This window comes from Mangifera indica, chromosome 3 (assembly GCF_011075055.1).
Source record: "Mangifera indica cultivar Alphonso chromosome 3, CATAS_Mindica_2.1, whole genome shotgun sequence".
In the NCBI taxonomy this organism is placed as follows: domain Eukaryota; kingdom Viridiplantae; phylum Streptophyta; class Magnoliopsida; order Sapindales; family Anacardiaceae; genus Mangifera; species Mangifera indica.
This window is the reverse complement of record NC_058139.1, coordinates 14,756,355-14,770,273: the sequence shown is the minus strand read 5'-3', so window position 1 is coordinate 14,770,273 and position 13,919 is coordinate 14,756,355. Positions and strand designations below refer to the sequence as shown.

The 13,919-nt window shown below is 34.1% G+C and overlaps 1 pseudogene; it reads left to right on the top strand.

Annotated features, from left to right (window-relative positions):
- Nucleotides 1-6,778, top strand: part of LOC123211680 — a 28,719-nt pseudogene extending 21,941 nt beyond the window's left edge.
- The last annotated feature ends 7,141 nt before the right edge of the window (nt 6,779-13,919 follow it).

Genomic DNA, 13,919 nt, shown 5'->3' with positions numbered 1-13,919 from the left:
TTCTCTCTTTTCTTCATAGAATCTGAGCGTCTAGTAATTGGTTGCATCTCCATAGATTTCTCATTTTCTTCTTGTTTTTGCTTTTCGTTCGCAACTGTTATTGTCTGCTCTATCCTCGTCGTCAATGGAAGTTGATTCCCATATGAACCAATGGATTCCGACAACTGAAACTCGTCTGAATCTGCCATTTTTTCTTTCTGGTGGCCTATTTCCATCGATGGGTCTTCATATGACATCGAACTTCCTTTCATAATACCGAAATCACCAAGGTCAGTTATTTTCCTCTCTGAATCTTCGTCGAATGTGATTAGAATGTCTTCATCATCTTGATCATCCTCTTCTACCACGAGAATAGCCCATGATTTGCGTTTATAGTCATGCTTCGGCTTTTTCTTATCGTCACAGCGAGGACAAATTTCGTTCGTCATCGATTCTCGAAGTTCCCATTGAGTCAGTCGTCGAACCATCCACCAATGCCCACTATCTTTGATGAAGTCAACTTTCTCCATCCCTAGAATCGGTGCTCTGATACCAATTGATAGATACATGGGCAACACCTCACAACCAACACTACTTCAGACAATATGTCTTCCCACTGATTTAATCGCCAAACTGGAGCAACTGCAGATACTAATAAATTCTAGCAAAGACAGAACATGCAGAGTGAAAATAGAGCAAAAAAATATGTATTGTATTGATTGATTTGTCAACTTAAATACAACCTTACTCTATCAATACAATGACTATTTCCCAGCTAGTACAATTGTTAATTCTCAGAATTACAGAACAAAAACAGAATCCCACAAAAGCACACTCAATAACAACAAATTGGATTTCAAAAGGATTCACAAAAAACCACCACAAAAAACAGTAAGCCAAGGGCTCCCTTGTTCAGCTTTCAAGAGGCTGAAACTCTCTCGCTCACATTCCTCAAATTTTCCCTCTGCCCCTGCATTTCCACCTGCTCCATTTTTCTTCGTTTCCTCAACTAATCTCTTCTTCTCTTCCTCTAATGATATGTCATGTGTCTCTTTCTCCTGTTGTTGATTTGTTAGTATAGTTGAGACCCCCCCAATTTTTTTGTTTGTTGCCAACTGCCCTCCTCTCTTTATTTTTTCTTTTCTTGAGAGAGACATAAATTTTAATCCTAAAAGTTGCCACCCATTAGAAGGATAGACCACCATAGTGATCTCATTCCTGAGGCACCTCTACCTAATAGGGAAGCCTATAAATGCAATCCCATAAAGATTAAAAAGCTTCAAAGGCAAGTAGATGAATTAATTGCAAGAGGTTTTGTGAGGGAGAGCATGAGTTGTCCTTGTTTGGTGTCGCTCTTACTTGTACCTAAGAAGAAGGGAACTTATAGGATATGTGTGGATAGTACAATAATCAACAACATCACCATCAAGTATAGGTACTCTATTATAGTGCTTCCATTTTTCCAAGATTGATTTACGGAGTGATTATCTCCAAATTCGAATGAGAGAATGTGATGAATGGAAGACAATATTTAAGACCAAGGGCAGGTTGTATAAGTGGATGGTGATGCTATTCAACGTTTCCAATGCTCCAAACACCTTTATGGGATTGATGAATAAGGTACTCAAGCCTTTCATTGGTAAATATGTTGTTGTTTACTTTGATGATATTCTTATGTATAGCAAAGGCCAAGAGGAGCATATTGAACACTTGAGGGTGGTATTTGGAATGTTAAGGGGGCAAAAGCTTTATGCCAAGTTGGAGAAATGTGAATGTTTTATGGGTAGTGTGGTGTTTCTTGGTTATGTGATTTCAAGGGAAGGAATTATGGTTGACCAATCCTAGGTTGAAGCTATCCAGACTTGGCCTGAACCCAAGACCATCGCGGATGCAAGGAGCTTCCACATTTTGGCCTTCTATAGGCAGTTTGTGCCAAACTTTAGCACCATCATGGCACCTATCATTTAATGCATAAAGGAAGCCTCTTTTGAGTGGACCATGATAGTAAACAAGACCTTTAAAGTGATCAAACAACAGTTGTGTGACCATTGGAGCCATTATCTTTGGCCCAAGCAAGTTGTGCTGATCATCAAGCCTTGAAGTCCCTCAATGACCAACACAAGATCAACCCAAGACATGCCAAATGGGTAGAGTTCCTCCAGTCTTTCTCTTTTATTTCATCTAATAAGCAATGTGTTACTAATGTGGTTGTTAATGCATAGTCAAGGAGACATTATTTGCTTTCCATCCTTGTCGTTAAGGTTTTCAATTTTCAAGTTATGGAGGAACATTGTATTAATGATGATGAGATGATCAAGATCATGGAGAAATGTTCTAGGTGTGCATGAGTATACTATGCAAGAAGGCTTTTTGTTCGAATGCAATCGGCTATGTGTTCCAAATGGGCCTTTTAGAGAGTTGCTAATAAGGGAGACACATGGGGGAGGTTTGGCAAGCCACTTTGGTGTTTACAAGAATTTGGAGATGCTCAAAGAACACTTCAATTGGCCAAAAATGTTGGGAGATTCCAAGCCATCATTGCAAGGTGTCAAAGAGCTAAAGCTCACTTCAAATCAAGTCCATATACTCCTCTACCCATTCCAGAGCTGTCATGGGAAGATCTAAGCATGGACTTTATTGTTGCATTGTTGAGAACACAAAAGGGTAAAGACTCCATCATGGTAGTGGTGGACCATTTCTCCAAGATGGCTCATTTCACTCATGCAACAAGACCGATAATGTAAGAAGGTGGTCGAGTTGTTCTTCAAAGAGATCGTGAGATTGCATGACATTCCAACCATAGTGTCCGATAAGGATACTAAATTCCTAAGCCATTTTTGGAAGACCTTGTAGAGCAAATTGGGGACCAAACTCTTATTTAGTACCTCTCATCACCCATAAACCGATGGCCAAACCAAGGTGACTAATAAGACCTTGGGTACACTCTTAAGAACCATGGTGAATTGATATCTTAAGGATTGGGACATGAAGCTAGCTCATACTGAGTTTGCATACAACTGGGCATCAAGTGTTACAACTGGACATTCCCCTTTTGAGGTAGTTTAAAGTGTTAATCCTATTACTCCTGTCGAACTAACATCTTTGCCTCTTGATTTGCAACTTCATAAGGATGCTCAAGACAAGGTGAAAGCCATGAAGAAATTCCACGAATGCATCAAAGTTCAAATTGAAAGGCAAATGAAGCATACAGAAGGAGAGCCAACAAACAAAGGAAGTCTTCCATCTATCAACCTAGGGACTTAGTGTGGTTGCACTTAAGAAAAGAAAGGTTTCCATTGAAGAGGAAGAGTAAACTAGCCCCAAGAGCCAATGGTCCTTTTGAAGTCATTACACAGGTTGGAGATAATGCATACAAGATGGTGATTCCGGATGAATTTGGAGGAGTCTCAACAATCTTCAATGTGGGAGACCTAGCACCATGCTTAGAGGATGAGAACCTCTCGGATTTGAGGGCAAATCCTTCTCAACCCAGGGAGGATGATGAAGATTCAAGCCATGTGTTGCAATCAAACTCTAACGCTTCCACCCAAGGCAACAAGGTTCAAGCCCAAGCTCACTTCCTTCACCATTCGGCCATCCAAGCCTCATTGGGCTCAAGTCTTTCAATTAGGTGCAACTTGGTTACTTGGATCCTAGATTAGCATCTAAGCCTAAAGGAGTTACTTATTTGATTAAGTGTTATTTAATTTATTAAGTTTTATGTTTAATTATGTGTTTATGTGTAATTGAACTCTATTAGTAGTATTTCGTTCATCATGGGAATAGCAAGCAAGTCAAAGGGAGCTACATTGAAAGAAACAAGAAGACATTTGACAAGCTCAAGAATTATCCCATTCGACAAAGACAAAGGATGACACCTTGGGCGGCCTTTTTCCCCTTTCCTCTTTGAGCATGTCACATAAATTAAAGCTATTTGGATTGTTTGAATTCAAATTAGCTTAGTTTATTATATTTTATAGCCTATATAAAGGCTTATCTCTTTCATGTAGATGGTTAGACTTGATTAATGAAAAATTGCTTAAGTTTGCTCTTGCAACTTGTATTCCTTTATCCTTACTCTTGTGACTGGAGTTAGGTGGTGGAAGAACGTTGGTTGGTGGTTGTTTCCTGTAAACCTAGGGTGTCCTTAGGTCTCTTACTTGTTACCTTGTTCAATTTATGCATTATTGTGTTTGTTCTTGGTTGGCCAAATCATATACTTGTTGTGTATTGTTGATGTTTGAACTTAACTCACCTGCTATCACCACAACTTAACTTGGATTCACATCAGTGTTACTTTATTCTTAATTTAAAATCATTCAATCATTTGATGACAAACATCAAGTGTGTACCCATTTGTGTATTTAAAGAGTAATGTTAGCTTTATTGATAAAGAGTAATGTTATGCATACCTATTTTTGAATACACAAATAATGTATCATCGTGTAATTGAGTGTTGTTTTATCTTATATATATTTCATTAATTTCACACGTGCGCAAACACACATATGTATATTATCCTTATCTTTAATTTTAAATTTCAACTATTATCTTATCATAAAATCATTATATTCAATATTATCCTAATTATTATCATAATCAATATTAATTAATTATTATTAGCTAATTCTAACAAAATTGTTATTTATTAGTCTGTTTTTGTGGTCCTAATTACTAGGCTTAGTTTACTTTCTAAATGTTTTATGATTGATTCATTTTCAAAGGTGTGAATATCTTGCTACAAGAGCTCTAAATTCTGTTATTCCATTTCCTTGGTTTTGTTTCCTTGTAGATGAAGAGAAATTAATTCTTCTTAAGCTATAACCTAGGTATCAATAGTCATTTTTATGCTAAAATAAGACCAGTATGTTTGTAAATCTATGAATATCGATTGCTCAAGTTTTCTTATTTCCCTTAAAGATGTATTGGGCTTCCTTAAGAATATTTTATTTTATTTTAATTTTTAGATTTATGAAGAATTAAAGTTTACCCGCTATTATCTCGTGCATGCATGAGCTAACAAATCTCCATCTTTGGCCTTGGCTCTCCCTTTGTCTTTTGTTCCAAGAGAGAAAGAAATGTTATATAAATTGTAAATTCTTTTGGCTTGTTTTATTTAGAATCTTGAGTTTCCAAGTGTTGCTTAACATTGCTATTATGGGTGAGTTATGGATTCAGGGATTTCGAAAAATTGATCCAGAGAGGTGGGAATTTTCTAATGAAGATTTTGTCAAAGATCAAAAGCATCTTCTTAAGAATATTCATCGTAAGAAACGAATTCATAGCCATAGTCACACCCCAGGCTTTTCAGTGGATCCTGAGAGAACAGCATTTGAGGGAGAAATAGAGAAGTTTTCACGTGAGAAAGCTGCATTGGAGTCAAATATTTCAAGGATCAAAAAACAGTGGTCAGCAGCCAAGCTTCTATAGGAAGACATGACACAAAGAGTGGATAGCATGGAGCAGAGGCAGGATAGTTTATTTTCCTTCTTGGAGAAAGCTATTCAGAACCCTACTTTTGTTGAATATCTTGCTGAAAAAATTGAGTCTATGGATATCTCAGCATATAAGAAGAAAAGACGAGTGCCAGAAGTTGATTTCTCAAAGCCTCTTGAAAGTAATCCTTTGGACAACAATAGTAGTTCTCAACCTGAGTTTGGCAATGTTTTCCACCGTGATTTCTCAAATAAGCTGAGGCTAGGATTATCACCAGCTGTTTCAGATATTAACTTAGTTTCACATAGCACACAGAGTTCCAATGAAGATGGGGAAAGTCCACAGAGGAAAATATCTGAAGGGGACACTAAAGAAGCACAGACAAGAATGGAAGGCAATTTATTTGTGCCTGAAACATTTGAACTTTCCGAAACTGGAACATCTTTGACATTTAAAATGGATTCATCGTTCTCAAGAAAAGTATCAGCAAATGGCAACCGAAGGCTTCATTCCTTGCATCAGAGATTGACTTCAAGTGAAGACTTTGATGGTCATCTCTCCTGCCACTTAAACTTAACTTTGGCATCTTCTTCTTTGCAAGTTAACAAAGGCCTTTATTTGTCGACGCCCCAATCTAATCATGATATGGGCACAGCTGCAGAGTCAAGGTATAATTCTAATGAAAAAGAATCTGATACTACATCTTTTACAAAGAACAAGAATCTTGGTAATGAGGATGTCACTCATCTTCTTCGCAAGAGGGTGCAAACGATAGCCCTGGGCCAGTGGTTGCACCAGCTCGTATTAATGATGTATTCTGGGAACAATTCCTTACTGAAGGACCTGGTTCTTCAGATAATGAAGAGGCAAGTTCTTGTTATAGGGCAAATCCATATGAAGAACAAGAAGATAAAAGTAACGCCAAGAACTAAAGGGCAGCTTACTCTTTGAGCACTAAAGTCAATAAGCCCTGTGGAAGCTTATAAAAATTGTTTTTCTAGTTGTTGTCCACAAATTTGACCAGATATATGATTAACCTGACATAGAACATCTATTCTCTATGAGAGCTTGTCAAACGCCATTAGTTTCTAGTGGTTGCAGATATGTTCACAGTTTCGCGTGTTTTGTGGTTCTGAAGACTGCAATGATTGTTGGCACTAATTAATGCCCAGATTGTGTAATCAAGTTACTAAGGTATATGGTGTACATTTTTTTTTTTAATTTTTTATCTGTAACTGCATAGGGATCAATTTATTTGACACTGATTCTGTGATGTCTTCAGATCCACCTGTTCATTCTTCCTGATATAGTATTACAATTTCTCATTAAGTTTGCGACAAGAAGTTCACATCGAGATGTCAAACCAATATTGCATAATTTTTCCATGTTACCCTGTATCTGTTAGCAAATCAACACACGATCACTGTAACTTACCTTTATTTGTATTCTCACTCCATCTAGTTTATAGATCTTGATTAGTCGTTTATTGATTATTTAGGCTTTTCTTAGATGTAGACTTTTTCATTCATGATTTTACATCACTGTACTTATAGTTTCTTGTTGGTGTAGTCTGGAGATACAATTGCAAAGAGCAGAGCTATGTTGTTAGCACCAAAGAGAGAGAACTTGACATTGCCTTATCTCTTATTCATGTTGCTAAACCATTTGCGGATCACTGAAACAGGAACGATGGAAAGAAGTCATATTCTGTGATCCGCCGCCAAACTTATTCCAATTCCAAGATCTCAGACTGAATCGGTATTATCAAATATTGATTCAATCCAAGATTAAATTAGCAATTCACTGTACAAGGTGACTTGAATGTTATTTCATGAGAGGGAATAGCTAAATTATTAGGTTAATTATGCTATCAATCTTTGTTAACTATTAAATGCACATAATTGAAGAGCAGGTCCAATTTTTATGATTGATTGGTTAAATTAGGTCAAGTGTTGGCCACAAACTTGACATAGAAACATGTTTCAGTGAAATTGTTTTAGGAATTAAAAAGAGAATCCTTTTTGGAACTAGCTGGGAGTATAGCATTTCTTTCTTGTCACCACTTCTATGTGTATTTTGTTGCTTGATTAGAATAGTAAAAAACCACAGAAGCATCCGAGGTTGATAAAAATTAAAGTGAAAAAGAAGCAGAAGAAGAAAAGTTGTGAAGCTCTTTAGCCGTGACTAGAAACATGGTCATAGTAGTTTGCGGAAATTGAATATTGCATGTTAGGAAAAGAAGAGAGTAAAGTTTTTGAAGGGACAGAGATTTAAAGTGGGCTCTTCTAGCATGTTGACTTGCTTTGTTGCCACTTGCCAGGCTCATGCTTAGGCAGGCTTCCCTCAATTACCATTTCTTATCCTCATAAAATTAGGAAAATGATTTTTGGGTCATCAATATATCTTTAAAGTTGTAACCCTGATCTGTTACTTTAATTAGGACATAATTATCGTAAAAAAATGTCTTCTTTTATATATTTATTTCAAACTTTTACATTTATAAATACACAAATTAAAAAAAAAATTAGGTCAATCAAAATTAATTTTATGATCTTATATCCTTCCAATACCAAAAGAACACACAAAATAGCTAGTTTTTTCCTGGTAGTATTTTTTATTTTGATATACAATACCTTCTAGCCCGCGTAATTTGTAATCAAAACTTACTTCTACATAAGTCTAAGTCATTAAGATTAACAATTAGATGCTAATCGATGACCAAACATTATGGTATAAAAAATTTAACAATAGAAATGAGAAAACTCTTTAACTCAAAATAGCCAACAGACATCTGTCAAATGGAGAATCTATTCAGGTTCTCCACCTTCTAGATATTCTTCCATTCTGTATCTATAATTGAAAATTTTCTAATATTGTAAATATTAGTAGACACATATTGTTGGAATCTTAATAGAATTAGGAATCTTAATATATCTTAATTTGAATTAATTTTTCATGAGTAGTCCTATAATGAAGGATTATTTGAGAAAGAGGGTATTGATCATACAAGGACAAATAGAGTCTACACTAATGATATTATGTCACATTGTATTCTTTACACAATACATATATATCAATCACTATACCACAGATCCAGGTATTCCAATCAGTAGGTCGAACTATGTTAAAAAATCTTGAATCTAATTCTTTTATCTTTCTTAATTTATTTATTTAGTATTCATATCACACAATAGTATACACACTAGAAACTTTTTACACTCTACGTGTTACCAGCTTTATCTATCTTGCGTAAAGCTAAATATTGTGTACATCAGTTGGTAATGAGATATTACATTAATAGTCTAGTGCACAACTTAGAGTCATCTAAAGATTTTGAATACAACCTTGAACCACCATGTTCAATGGAATCTAGTTAACCTACCTTTAAGGTTGACACTTTTCAACTAGAATAGAACATAGTTACTAAACCCATGTTGGCTAAAAACAACTCTTCCAAGTTCCAACATTGTCCAATGAGTGCATAACCCGACCCGGGTAGTATGCACCCCAATAGAAAGATATATCCCCAGACGTAAAGAGTTGCGAAAACATTTGCAACACCTTAGAAATCTATTCACTCTATACAATGATGAGAGAGAGAAATTAATAATCAAAGGATCCCTAATCCTCATAAATGCACCTCATGCATTGCTCCCTTAAGGTAACACTCTAAGCCAACACTCATGGTCTAGAGGACTTACGAACCTAGTAATGCATCAACCTTAACTATCAACAGGATGAGAAATCAAAGTTGCCTAACCCTTGGGCCACTAATACACAACCACATGAATGCCCAGTGGACCTTTAAGAGAAGGTGATCGAATGTACCCTAATAAATATCACTTGTTGACCAACGAGGTAGGCTTTTCATCGAGTTAGTTATGTTCATTAATCAACATTTTGAATAGGCTCGTTTTCTTGTTATAATAGGTGAGCTAACGCATGCCATCAAACCCAAGCTATGGAATAACAATTAATCAATAATGCCAACAAACATACATAGTAGGTCTCACATTTATAGGTTGTTCAACACCATAGGGAACTGATGTTATAGTTGACATTATAACATTTTACTTTGAGCGAAGTTGGCAAACCTATGAACCATACGTGTGCAACCACCCAAATGCTTGTAGGGCCTCTTATGAAAAGGTGGTCAAACACACCTCCACATTAAATCATATTAGGGAGCTTTGCTTTGTCTTTTAATGCCTTGATAACAAAGATAAGAGAACTAAGTATCAAATGGGAAGATATTCTTTTTACTCACCACGTAGTATACTCCATCAACTCATATTACACCACTCTAAGCTTTAATGACTAACTTAGGCTACTTGAAAAGGAAAGCTAATGGAGATCAACAATTAGATCTTAAGAAACCCATAATGAAAAGACTCAAGACAGATCAAAAACTTTATTGTAAGTCTTTCTTAACTATATCAATTGATCATATTCATGCAACTAACAAGTGCAAGAGACTATATCTATAACTAAAGATAATGAAAGGAGATTGCACTTGATAAGACCATAAAAAGGTTTGCCATTATCACCATGATATTGGTCGTGACACTGACTAATGTTAGGGGTTTCCTAAAAGCTATTGAAGACCTCATTGATTAAGTATTTCTTAGACAATTTGTAAGATTGTAGCAACCAACCCACAAAGTGAATAAGCATGATGGATTTTTATTATAGGTAAGATGTCACTCCAACAAAATCTTATTGTTTCAAAAGAATTCTAAGGGGCTAGCCTGCCTTGTCCTTCAAGTTACCTTTAGTTTGATGTGTAATTACTAGTAAATTACACATTCAAACTAAAAATTCTTGATTACGATAAATATTCTTATCTTCTCTTTCTTATCTAGTATAATTATTTTCAAGTCACATAATCTATGCAACAACGTTGTAATAAAAGCAATGTGATACCAAAATTGTGTTCATTATGTATGATATTCATTAGCATTCGATAAGTAATGTGATAAAAATAAATAGAGGACCAAACACCAAATATATTCAAAAAAATCATACTTTATAAAAGTCAATTTTTGTTAAAGAAAAGGGAGAGAATTATTAAATTATTAAGTTGAAAGGAATGAATATGAGTTAAACATAATAAAAGGGCTAAAATAAAACCAAGGGAAAGTTCAAGGATTTAAATATAATTATGCTAATATTATAAATCCATCTTTATCAACATAGATTTTCTTATTCAATATATTTTTTCTTCAAGTCTCCTCAATCAACACATGATAAAATTCTCTTCAAGGGATTTTCCCTAATTTTAAAGAATTAAGTATAATTAAAATGCTACTCTTCATTTAAGAATCAAATGTAACTGTATTTTATTGTGATTTCATGTGATTAAGTTATTTAGAATTGAGAATAATAAACCCTAGTTGATGGATTTAGAATATTGTTGATTTAAAGGAGATCTGATGAATCAAAGTCAATATGGATGACTATAAGACTAACGGTGAGCGATTATAGGATTATTGGAATTCAATTTTTGTCAATTGCATGCAATTTAATGAAATCCTTAAATTTTGTTGAACTAGGATTTTTATCTGGTGATTATTAAACTATCTTATTACAATTAGTGTCATATCTTCATTAAAGATAAGGGACTAGCCTCTTGTGTACTTAATTGCATGAACGAAATAGATGAACTTGGTGTTGTGAAGCATGGATATTGTATAATGCATGAAGTTATAACTGAATTGCTATGAATAAGGTTATGTGATGAAATTGAGATGACTAAAGACATATCGCATATTATTTGGATGGTTGGTATCATTTTTCAGTGCTCTTAGGTCATTAAGATGAAGCTAGAATTTATCTGTAAGAGTATGTGCAAGAATAAACATGGTAGTGGGTTGTGTCAACCCATAGACTGAGATAATCCACTTTAATTTGGCACATACCAACGTGCCCTTATGTCCGCACCGGTAAGATATGTATGCTCGTAATTTGCATTGTTTCATTTTGTCCTTTCAAGATTGTGCTATTTAATTAACCATCCTTTTACTTCTCGAACATCAATTTTAAATCTAATAGTGCAACAACAAGAATTTAGGCAGAGCTATTACTTAACCACACATGAAAACGTGTAGCAAACATGTTACAATATACGCAAAAACAAACATCAAATCAACCCATTGGATGTCAACACAAAAAAGTTGACCACAGAGCCTTTGACTCCTATTTGAACAAGTTGATTGAATTTCGGTCTAGTCAATTGAATTCTAAAAATTCTAGAATTCACTTTTACATAATTTTGCAGAATTTGGCTATATTCTCTAATCAAATGGGTTCGTAAGGATAGAAATTCCCTCTTGCAAATCTTAGACATCTCAAGAGATGGTTTGTTTATCAATTATCACATAAAAAATTGTATGATAACACAAGATCTTGTGCAACTACATGAGACTAAATAACATTCAATTTGCGAACCAATCAAAAAATTCAACAATAACAATTAAATCATCATAATTAAGAATCAAATAAAAAATTTTACAAACAAACACATGTTACAACAATCCCACATTAATTAAAACATCTATTCAATCATAAAATAATGAATATTTAAATCAAAAGATTATTATATGTATAATAAATAACCCTTGGGCTTTGTGTAACACCCACAAACACATCTCAAGGACAATTATGTCATTTCATGTATATTTAAGGTTATGAATGTATGTGGTATAAGTTGTGAATTTGATTAACTTTATAATTGAATTTTTAAGTTGATGAACAGTTGTGCATAAAGGGTGCACACCTATTCATCTGATGTCACGTTATATGAATGGATAATGTGTTCACATATGAATTTTTTATGTCATGCACAATAGTGTGTGGTGAAGTGCATGCCTATGTGTGCAATCTTAGTTGAAAATTTATAGAAGACACATTATGCGTTTATTTTGCTATTATCCCATATTATACTCACTCATTGTTATCGCAAATATTAGAGTGAAAGATAGATATTCTCATAAGGAAAGATTCCACTGTCGAGAAGCATTTTCTAGTGAAGAAAAGGAAGTATTAAAGGAGTCACAAACTTGTCTAGCAAAATCCAAGTAAGTAGGGGACTTTTGTTTTACGTTTGTGATATCTTGTGTATGCACTTATGAAGATTATGTTTATGATTTTAAATAAGAAGAACTAATTGATACAATTCATTTAGGAAGTTATGATGTTTATGATATGCTATAGTGTTCAAATTATACATGATTTAAATATATAGAATAATATATTTAAAGGACAATTATGTCATTTCATGTATATTTAAGGTTATGAATGTATGTGGTATAAGTTGTGAATTTGATTAACTTTATAATTGAATTTTTAAGTTGATGAACAGTTGTGCATAAAGGGTGCACACCTATTCATCTGATGTCACGTTATATGAATGGATAATGTGTTCACGTATGAATTTTTTATGCCATGCACAATAGTGTGTGGTGAAGTGCATGCCTATGTGTGCAATCTTAGTTGAAAATTTATAGAAGACACATTATGCGTTTATTTTGCTATTATCCCATATTATACTCACTCATTGTTATCGCAAATATTAGAGTGAAAGATAGATATTCTCATAAGGAAAGATTCCACTGTCGAGAAGCATTTTCTAGTGAAGCAAAGGAAGTATTAAAGGAGTCACAAACTTGTCTAGCAAAATCCAAGTAAGTAGGGGACTTTTGTTTTACGTTTGTGATATCTTGTGTATGCACTTATGAAGATTATGTTTATGATTTTAAATAAGAAGAACTAATTGATACAATTCATTTAGGAAGTTATGATGTTTATGATATGCTATAGTGTTCAAATTATACATGATTTAAATATATAGAATAATATAAGATTTTGTAAGGCTTGGATCAGATTCTAGTAACATAAACAACATGTTATTATGTGATGGTATTTTTTGAAAAGTGTTAGGGTGAATCATGGGATTATGTTTATGAACAAAGAAATGTTTGCATGTATTTTAATGTATCAACTTATAAGCCTTTGATCTATGATGTTTGGTTGACTATTTGTGATTTTATGGTATCAAAAATATGCTAAGGCTTCAAAAAGATGACTAGAATATTATGTTACAAAAAACTGAAGGAAATATGCATGATATGGCTTTACAAACCTGCATGCATAATCATCCCAAAGACAAGCACTATCATGACATACATATAATTTGACGATCTATACGTGTTGTATGGTTGTGCATAGAGACATGCATGCCTATATGCCTAATAGGTTAGAAATACTGAAGATCAACAAATGACCATACACCCATTCATGACATGTAAGATAGATCGCAGTGGACAATCATGCAAAATTGGTGTATGGTTGTTCATGATATAAAAAAATGATTATACCATTAAGTTTATGTACGAACATAAAGTAGGAAAGAAGTCATGTAAGGTATATTTGGGTCACTGGTATCCTGTGAGTGTAGCAAAATATAACAAAATTTCAAATATACTTGAAAACCTTTTAGTAAAATC